The sequence below is a fragment of the Eucyclogobius newberryi genome, unplaced genomic scaffold, assembly GCF_026437365.1.
Source record: "Eucyclogobius newberryi isolate DKJ021-1_F unplaced genomic scaffold, fEucNew1.0.hap1 SCAF_15, whole genome shotgun sequence".
Lineage (NCBI taxonomy): Eukaryota > Metazoa > Chordata > Actinopteri > Gobiiformes > Gobiidae > Eucyclogobius > Eucyclogobius newberryi.
Genome location: NW_027315779.1, coordinates 15,546,774 through 15,557,180, shown reverse-complemented (window position 1 = coordinate 15,557,180; position 10,407 = coordinate 15,546,774).

Here is a 10,407-nt window from a genome sequence, read left to right as displayed (position 1 = left end):
AGCTTGTCTGCGCACACAAAACTGCCCTGGACTGTTGAATACAATCTGAATACAGTGTGTAAATGAACTGTTTGGCTGAACGCATGGCACTTTGTATTACTTCAATAAAGAGTAGTTTAAATATGTAAGTGGCAGAAGTCATGTGTCCATTTTATAATTGTAAACTTTGTAAAATACATCATCTGTGTTTATGAGCACTTGTTGTAAGCCAAAAATGTATTTCATAAATGTGAACAGGTTGTACAGGGAGGTTTTGCGGCTGATCTTTGTAAAGACGTACACTGCAAATAGTTCATCATATGGTGCAAGTCTGTGACAACAATGTACATTCAGATAGATGTATTTCCTCTATCAGACCAGTAATAGAGGAAATAACAGCATCTAGAGCTAACGAAAGCCAAATACATCTTTTTGGATTATAAAACAATGTACCTGTTGAAAAAATAAAAGCCACATTGTCACATCCTTCAAAACAAGTCCATAACAGTGTCGCCTTTTGTTTCATTTGCATTCACTCTGTGGTTTTCCTTTCATCTTTCTACACCAACTTAACTATTCTAAAGTGCATCTATCACGTGTACTTTGAGCTGAACGTTCCATGTGCTTCGAAAGACACAGAAATAAGACAAATTGTCCTAAAAACAATGGCTCATGGAGAGTTGCTCGTCTTAATTCCTTTAATGCTCAGTGACAAAGGCTCAGCAGAAAAAGACCGTTTGTAATGTCGTTTTAAGTGCAAACTGGAGCTCATCTAATTTTCTGGCTTTTAGTTTCAGGCTCAAGTGGACAGCTTTGATATATTTAGTTTAACACAAATGGGCTCTAATTAAATTGGCACAATCTAAAATAATCTGAGTTTGGTGGCAGGTTGCCGGCCGCTCTCGTCACAGTGAGCCAAGACGTAACAGTTTGAGGCGTAAAACTACCGTGATGAGCGGATACTTTCCACTGAAGGTGCAGAATGTAAAAAAATACAAATGAAGTACAAAGCACATTAGGATTCATTAAGCCACAGCCGTACTACGTATAAACCAAACCGCCAATAAGCAACACAACTTTCAGGTTATAGGACAACCACAACACACTCTCAAATAATGAGTTGACCGTATATACATAAATGTCAACTTTTTCTTTTTAAAAACATTATTTTTAGGCCCGAGCGCCGCAAGCTGGCGAGAGGCCTATTAGTCCCGTAAGGCCGTGCGAAGCACGGCTGCGAAAGTGCGCACGTAGTGCGCACGAAATCGAGCGCGAAGCGCTCGCCCACTTCCAAACACTCACTAACGCACTCCTTCACTCACGTACGCCCCGTGCATACTAATTAGTAGTAGGAAAATGGAACATTACCGTTGTAAACGGGCGAAGCCCGTGCAAAAGTGCGCACTAAACGAGCACTTTACATTGGGATGACGACCCAAGGTAGAGATGAGATAGATGGGCAGAGGTAGATGATGACAAGAGAAGTAAAAAATATTATTAGGGCAACGCCGTCCGCCCAACCAAATGTCGGCCATATTGCTTCAAAAATGGCTAAGCATGACACGGAAGTTTTTCCAAACGTCGTACTTTTACGAAATCCTCCCAGGGCGTTGGCCCTAAAAAGCTGAAATTTGGTGAAAATGCTACTGAGGAGTGGGACATCAAAAGTTATTCAAATTACATTGATACCTGTCACGGTCTCTGTGCGGCGAAGCCGCAAACTGTAGCTAGAATTTCAGAAATCTCCCAAATTTAACATTTCTGCCGTTTGCGCAGATAAAGTCCGAATTGCGTCAAATTAGAATCAGTTGTTAAACTCTTTGCCCTAAACCTACTTGAAGTGAAATAAATTAATTTGGAGCCACAGCGCCCCCTACAGATTTTATATGGAGGTTAAATGTTTAGTTTTGCGAAATTATATGAAATTTGACACACAACTCAATTTTGGCATCCTCATCAAAAACGTCAATGAGACCCATGTCATAATTGTTATGGCTTTGCCGTAGCGATGACCAAACCCTCCCATGTTATTCCAATGGGGAAATCGCCAGAACATGTTTACACTTTAGACTTTCACAAACTCCTCCCAGGGCGTTAGCCCTATTAACCTGAAATTTGGTGAGACTCATCTTCAGGGGTGGACCATCAAAGGTTATCCACATTTTTATTCAAAGAGTCACGGTCTCTGTGCGGCAAAGCCGCACATTTTGCCAAGAATTCAAAATAAAATTGCTTTTTGAATGGTAAAACAAAGGGGAGAAGATGTGACAGCGTCACAGATTCAGCAGTAGGCGTACTAAAAGGACAATTGGGGCGCGTTAGTGCCCCCTCCTCTTGCGGCGTGGCGGCGTGGCGGCGAGGGCCGATCATTGCCGCTTGCGGCTATATTTTTTATTGTTTTTATATGATATAAACAGAGTAAGACACACAAATCTGGCATGCTGTATGTCCCCTTTTGTACCTGTCCCATTTATCACACAGGTATTTATCCTCTTTTGTCCATTGTTAGAGCTTTACATTCAAAATAAATTGTTTAAAAATAGTTACCTTTGTCTATTTATCAATTTATTTTTGTGTCGATCCAAAGCAAATCATTTAGATTGTACAACGATCTAATCTAAATACACAAAATGGAAACACATTTATTTGATTTATGATCAGAATGTCACTGTAATCCTCCTTGTGGTAAAAGTTTGCTGTGATTTCCATGTACAGTGGCGTTAGCACTTCTAAGAGCAGAGTGAGTCAGAGCAGAGCGCCTGATCAGGTTTAGACCGCGTACCTCTTTGCACACAGTGACAGTAATCAGGGCTAAGCCAGGGCCGCCTCAGGAGCCGCCTCGCTCCTCTGCCATTCCCTGTACTGCACAAAGATAAGCACGGATGATCACTTGCTTATTAATTAAGAAAACCACAGTATTTCGTTAGATATGTGAACGTCTGGCTGACTCCTGTGTGGACTGAAACTTTTCAAACTTAAAAGGAAAAGGCTACAGTTCCACGGAAAAGAAGAAGAATGAGTTGTGCAGCACACCAGCCATTTCTTTTCTATTTCAAAATAATAAACAGTGAAAACAATTCAACTTCAATGTTAACAAAACTAAAACTAGAAATTATACAAGATGAAGAATAATAATAATAATTTAAGGGTAAATTCTACAGCGATAGAACTACACATTTGCACAATTTTTGGAATCAGCAATATCAGGAAATCATCAAATAATACCAGTTTATAATGTTATTACTTAATATTTACATGGGCTTAACAAAGCATATATTATCGCTCCATAATACCAAAGTGGATAGATTGGAAGTCCTCCTTGAGAAACCCTATATTCCTTTATATTAATAATAATAATAATAATCTAATAATAAAATGTGAGTTACCTGGACAGTTCATTGACTTCAGATGCAAACACGTTGGCAAAGTTCAAGTACAGTGAGTAAGGTTATTATGTGAAACAGATTGTTGACACTGCTCAAAACCTCTCTGGATGATTAGCCCAATCAGCAACACATTAGCAACACATTAGCACATAGAAAGGCTAAACCAATCAGACGAATAGGTGCAGGTGTCTGTGTTGAGTTTGTCCTGTTGCAGCAAAGGTCGTGACGTTCTGCTGGTATTTTAACATATTTTTGGGCAGCCTTGTCACCTGCTGATGATAATAACGCCTTCATTTGACTGCCATATAATCAAGAAGTAGAGAAAAAAATTGTCCAAAATGCTGTGATTCGATACGTCTTTATATATTTATGGTGTGAATGATGCATGCAACCTTGTGCAGAGATCTTTTATCCAGACTACACGGGAAACGTCTCCAGATCAGTGGCAAAGCTGTCAAGGTTTTGTTGTTGTGGTGAGAACATTTATTTTGTATCGTCCAACCCTCAAGCCTCGAGCCAGTTGTGTGATATAGACCTGATGCTGCTTCACAGATAATTGAGCCAGTGTTGTGAGATGCAATGTCAATGTATAAAAGAGACAATATAGAAGAGAAGGTAATGAACTGTTTTTGTTCAGCCTCGCAGGCACACGACGTCTTTATATCAACTTAACCGCTTTAAAATGTGTCTTTGTGGTTTTAGATATGTGATCTTGTGTATATTTGACAGGTCTTTATAACCCGGTACTCTCAAAATGTGATTATGTTTCCTTTGATTGACTCTTTCAGACCTGGTTTAAACCCTTGTATTTTGTAACAGATGTTTCCTTATGCGACCTCATAGTCCCAGCAGCTCATGGAGATTCTGATTTGAAAAGCGTATGCGACTGATAGAAAGACCTGGAGCAGACAGTAGTGGGACACTTCTCCATTACTCCTCTTGCCTTTGTGGTCTAAATGTTTGCTCGACCCCGTGGCCCATCTCATACTTTTGATTTACTGTCTCACTTTCTCTGAGAGCTCACCATTGTGCCTGTGGCTTTGGTTTTATAATGTCTTAACTTCAGACCTCTCGATCACATTTTTCTCCTTTTAAATCACACAGTATAATCTGATATAATTTGCCTCCCAAACGTCATCAAAAAATGTGCGAGATTATATTTCTTTTTTTAGCGTGTATATAATACCCACCAAAGGATATACGGTGATACAGACGTCTCTATTTCAGCGACGGCCAGAGACAGATGGAGCACTTTCATTCATACAGACGACTTTAGATATACTCAGATAGATATGATGTGGTCTGATGCCAACAAACAAGTTTCCAGCGGACAAAAAGCACAAAATCCATAAACCACATCATTATGCAAAGTACTTGTTAGAGGGAAGTAATGGAAAAAAAACAAAAAATAATTTATGATAATTTGGACATTATCATTAACATTGATTTTGAGCAAGCAAAATACAATGTTTTGGTGATGATGTGGAATGCCTTTTAGGACTGTTAGTGCTAAAGCCAGCTCCATGTCCAAGTGCTGAGAGACGAGAAGTCACAGATGGAGGAGAGCCTAGGATATGATCCAGAGAAGTTCCTTTGGCCAAATGCAACAACAGGTAAATATAGATATATAATTTATACTGTACATATAGCAAATATTTAAACATGTTGAATGTAACTTTCCAATAAACAATGACACGTTTGCGTTGTGTCTTTAAAAGTGGCCTCAGTAATAAAACCCTGTCAGTAATGAGCTGCAGTGGACAGGGCAGAGCTGTCAGCGTAAGCACAAAAGGTGATGAGTGAGAGCTTTGCCCTGTTAAACCCAATGCCCTGATACCCACACAGAGTCAGCCAACAATATAACACCAATATAATCACACGAGGAAGTACTGTTTGTATTCAATTAGCTCCGTGAGGGAACGTTAGCGCTGCCCGTTGGTTCTCTCGTAATGTAACGCGTTGTGTTTTTAAAGTTTGTACACCTTCAACAGATTTGTTATGATCATTTACTTTCAACTTTCCGTTAAGAAGAAAGACCACAGCAATAACTGTAATATAACTACTGTCATTTAGCTGTAGTAATATACATACTATGGGTAATGTGATATAGTCTTATACTTCAAATGTCATCCAAGTTGTCTTTCTACTGGTGCCTTTGTACTTTATTTAACCCAAGTCAATATTTTCTATATGTTAGCATAGAGCCCAGGCAGGAACATGATGCAACACGTGTAATACTGTCGATTTCATGCACTCGCTCCCAGAGCAGTGACTGAGAGTTATGAGTTGTGTCCACTGAATTCTAGCATATACGTTTCAAAATAATAAAAAGGGCATATGTTTCAACAACCAACAACAAAGATTGAAGAAAATAAAAAGTGCATGTGACATTGGTGTGACCAGAAGAGAATAGTAGAAAGTGCTGAAGTTAAGGTCAAGTGGAATGACCAAAAGTGTAGATTTCTGGATAAAGTGAAAGACTTGAAGTTAGATGGAAGATAAAACGTCTGTTTGAACAATTTAACTTCCCCTTGCACAATGGCAAAGGCTCTTTCAGATATGCATTATGTAACCTAATAGCTTCTTCTGTTCTCTCCAGCGCGGCGGATAGTGCGCGGAAAGCACTGAAATGTCGGGGAATGTGGAGAATTACAGAGGATAAGGATTGTAAGAAAGGAGGCGAACGTGAGGCGATGGGATATCTTTCCGAGGTGAGGATACAGACGAGGGCCTTAGAGCTCCAAATCCTCTTTCTTCTGGTGGAGACGCAGCTTTTCCAACTTTTTCTTCCGTTCATTTATGATCTCTCACATACAGAGATCAACACAGCTTCATAAAATCTGCCCATTCACACAGAGGCCTGAAATATTGGCACAACAGAAATATATGCTAAAAATAAGTCTTTAATGATGTACTTTCTCAATCAAAAGACTTGGTTTTTAGCCCTTAACATCTTTAGCCCTTTACACGCTAAAGTAAAGTAATCAATCCCTTATTATTTGTAATATTTGGAGTATGCCCTGCACCATTAAATATGCAACTTGGTGCTGAAGATAAAAATTCAGATTTTCAAAAATATAAACCAGGAAGGACTGCCAGAGAGATAGAAATGTCACACTAAATATGCAAATATTTTCAAGAAGCAAAACGCTTGAGGATTCAGTGGAGGCTTCAGCACTCTATCCAAGAATTAGACATTCTCAGATAGAGTGCTCAAGCCTCCACTGAATCCTCAAGTTAAGACACAGAAAACAGTGTGCAACCATGTGAGGAGAGAGGAGAGTTCAGATTAAGAGTTGTAGTAATTGTGAGCTGTAATCTGTGACAGTGTAATTGAGGTCGCACACCGAGGGACCGCTGAGTTTATGAAGGGGCCGCTGCCATTTAAATGCTCCAACCTGAGGACGAACAAAACACACACAGAAATGTGAGAGAAGCAGCCTCCTAAGAGCCTTGGAGACCAGTGAGATTCAATCAGTAATAACACAAAATGTGTCTTAATTAAAGCTAATTATTCAAGACAGAACATGTTTATTCATGCTGTTGGTTGTAGAAGTTCATATAATTATTTTCTAAATTCTAAATTATTTTATTTTTACATTGTTTTTTAAGTCTCTTTTTGGTGAACAACTGGATTCCAACCATTGCATGATTCATAGGGGCAGCAATAGCCCCAGCTGGTGTTTCTTAGAATGATTGTAAAGCATCAAACACAACAGTTAGAGTCACTACTTCCTGTCCAATTCTGTTTATAGGGTTTTTGCCAAGTTGCACTAAAATGAATGAATCTTGATCGATCAGACAGTGAGCTGCAGGTGGATGTCACTATCAACATGTTAAAGTCTTTACAAATGAGGTGAATATATCTCACCAGAGGACACTTCTGCCACCTCCAGTGAAGGTGGACCTGCCTATGCCAAAGACCTGGAGATGAGGATACATTTCCCTACGGGGACAATCAAGTGTACCTTAACATTAACTTCTGTGATTATAACAAGAAGTGATTAAATTCTTACACTACAGCTAATTTTGAGGCACATAAAATAATTATTTAAATTAGGTAATTGAATTAGTTAATTATTTAAAAGTAATTGGATAGTCTTTATTTTGAATTGAGATTTTATACATTTTAATAAAGGTTCCATGTGCAGCCGGCTGCAGCGTAGTGGGTTTGATTCTGGCTACAACAGTTTGCTGCATGTCTTTCTCTCTCATCCCCATTTTATGCTACACTGACTTGTCCAATAAAGCCTCATAAATTGATGGGCCAGAGAGACCACAGCAAGTATTAATCTCTCTGCCAACTATTTTAATACACACACGCTTAGCCAGATTCTCAAAATGGGACATTTTCTTTTTAAAAGGTCTTTACTGTTAAAGCTCCCAGTTATTACAGTTTGGTCTGTTTTGGTCCCATTTAATCTTCCCTTTACCAAAAATGTTCACAACTCTATTCAGCATTCTCTTGCATCTGGGCAGGATCAATATTGTAATACCCAGAGAGGAGAACGCCTCATCATAATCGATAATAGCAGCGTAAAGCCAGGCAGAGGTGGACAAAGAAATCATTTTGCCCAGCGGCCCAACTGAACACTTCTGACACCTCATTCATTTAACTATTGAATAACCTCTGAGCTCGGCCACAGCCTCAGAGCAACATCAGGGTCCACTGCGTCACATCAGCTGCACAAAAACACTGTGCAGGCTTAGACAAACTTGAATGCGTTACAATACTGAGCTTGACCCATGGATTTCAACAAGTTGGAAACGCCATAAATATCTGGTAAATATAGGTTATCATTCTATCTAATCCGGTCAATCTTTATTCAAAGTTATATATAAATGCTAACCCTTACAATAATACACAAGCAGATGTCCAGGGACTTTGCCAATGTACCAAGGTAATACACATGACCATGGCGAGAACAAAAATCTAGTTTAAACACTGAAAACTCTTATTTCTCTATTTTGAAATAATGTTGGATAAGCTCAATGCCATGTTGAGTCTGGAGTGTTACAGCAGTCTTACACCTGCCACTAATCTGCAGCAGACACTGTGATGCAGGTAGAGGAGCCGTCAGAGACAAAGTCACCGTCCCCCGTGCGTGAGGTTTTGCAAGATGAACGAACTGTCTCTGTTCAAGCGCTGCCTGTTGACTTTGGTGCCACTTTAAACTCAGGGCTAATAAGGAGGTGCTGTAGGGAATTTGCGTTCATAACATCTAAAGCAAAAAGGGAGAAGGCTTTGATTAGCTCGGAGCCTATGGTAAAGGGAATCGGAGCCAAGAGCAAACCTCATCTGGAAGGAAAAAATATGCAAGAGGCGCTTCGAATAACATAAACGGAATGGAATCGGAATGTCATTCAGAGGACAAATGATAATAAATGTGAATGCCAGTCAAACAAATTGAGACCTTGGGAACCAGTCTGATGGAATTAGTTTGAACAATACCACGATTATTATTATCAATAGAGAATAGGTCGTGGTAAAGCACTGTATCCATATTAGGACTTGATTTGTCGCCTAATAAGTGGGGCATGACAGAAAGTGATCCATAGAGCGGCAGCAGCAGTCTATTTCACACTATGGAGCTCATTAGATGGATTTGATCTGATCTGATTGGGGAGTTAGTGTGAAATAATTTGAGGAAATAAATGGAGAAAATGATTCAAAGTAATAACAACTGTGATTGCCAATGTAACAATATGGCTGCCCCTCATATAGAGGATGAAAACACAAAATCATTACGGTGGATTTACACCGGCTTTGCTTTTGTTCACGGTCAATGTTGTTGAGTTGTTTTTTTGCCCGATTAAAAGTGGATGATGTGGCAGAGCGATGCTTCCCACAGCAGTCTGATAGTTCACACTGTTTCAGTCGTGCTTTTCTGCTGGAAATCCAACTAGAATCTAGACTTTATGATTATGTGGAACAATAAGAATGCTTATAAACCAGTGGAGATTTTGAGATGTTAACTGCTAAACAATCAGTATTGTGTATGAATAATGCCTTAACATTTTTGGCAATTTTTTTGTTGCTTTTTGGAGAAAGTAACTAATAAAGTTTAAAACTGCAACTCCAAGTTTTAACTTGCAAAAGAAAGGAATACAAGATATTTACTTAAATTTATCTAACTTATTCTTAGCTCTCAAAATCCTTTGGCACGTTGTTTATATTCACATGGGCACAAGCAAAGCTTTTAACAGCTTTTTCAGACAGCGAAACAAAGTGAAACGGGGGGGAGGACCACCTAAGAAAAAAAGCTGCTTAGTGATTTGGTCAAGTGCTCCTGCTTTAATCACTGATAAAAGATGTATTTCCAATCACTTTTAGGCTAAATGTATTGTTTGTTTAGTCCACATTATATGTGTTTAATAATGGACTATGTGTGTGCAGTGAAGCGATTCTGACACAGAAGACGACACTATAATATTTTAGCAGCACATAAAGGCTGATGACCTCAGAAATGAAAACTTGAGGGTAACTTCTTGGTCATTGGACACTGCAGCATGTTTTGTTCAGTTCTGGTGTTTTCATAATGGATTGAAAACAAAATGTTTTAAAAAACCATAAAAGGTGGCCATGGCAGCTCGATATTGTCAGCTCTCAGCACGACAGGGCACTGGAACACTAGGTGCCACAGGGGCTAGAGGGAATGTTGTTGTGCCCTTAGGCAAAACTCTTCACCCACATTGCCTAGTGCCTTGAAGGTGGAAAAACACTGTGTAATAATATTAATAGTAATACTTGTATTGGTTTACAAACACAGGTGCGTACAAAATTTACATGTACGTCAGTATTTTTACATGTCTGATGTAAATTTTGTACGCACCTGTGTTTGAATCTTGTGTTATCCTGTATAGAGGACCAACTTGTGAATCCATCCACAATTTCACCCCCAATCCATTCTATGCATTTTCAATGTGTTGAATATGTTAAAAATTATCGTTTCAAATGACTTTTCCTCTAAATCAATCAAAACATATTGACAAAATTGTTATTATTCAGTTAGGGCTGTTATAGAATGAATAATAATGATAA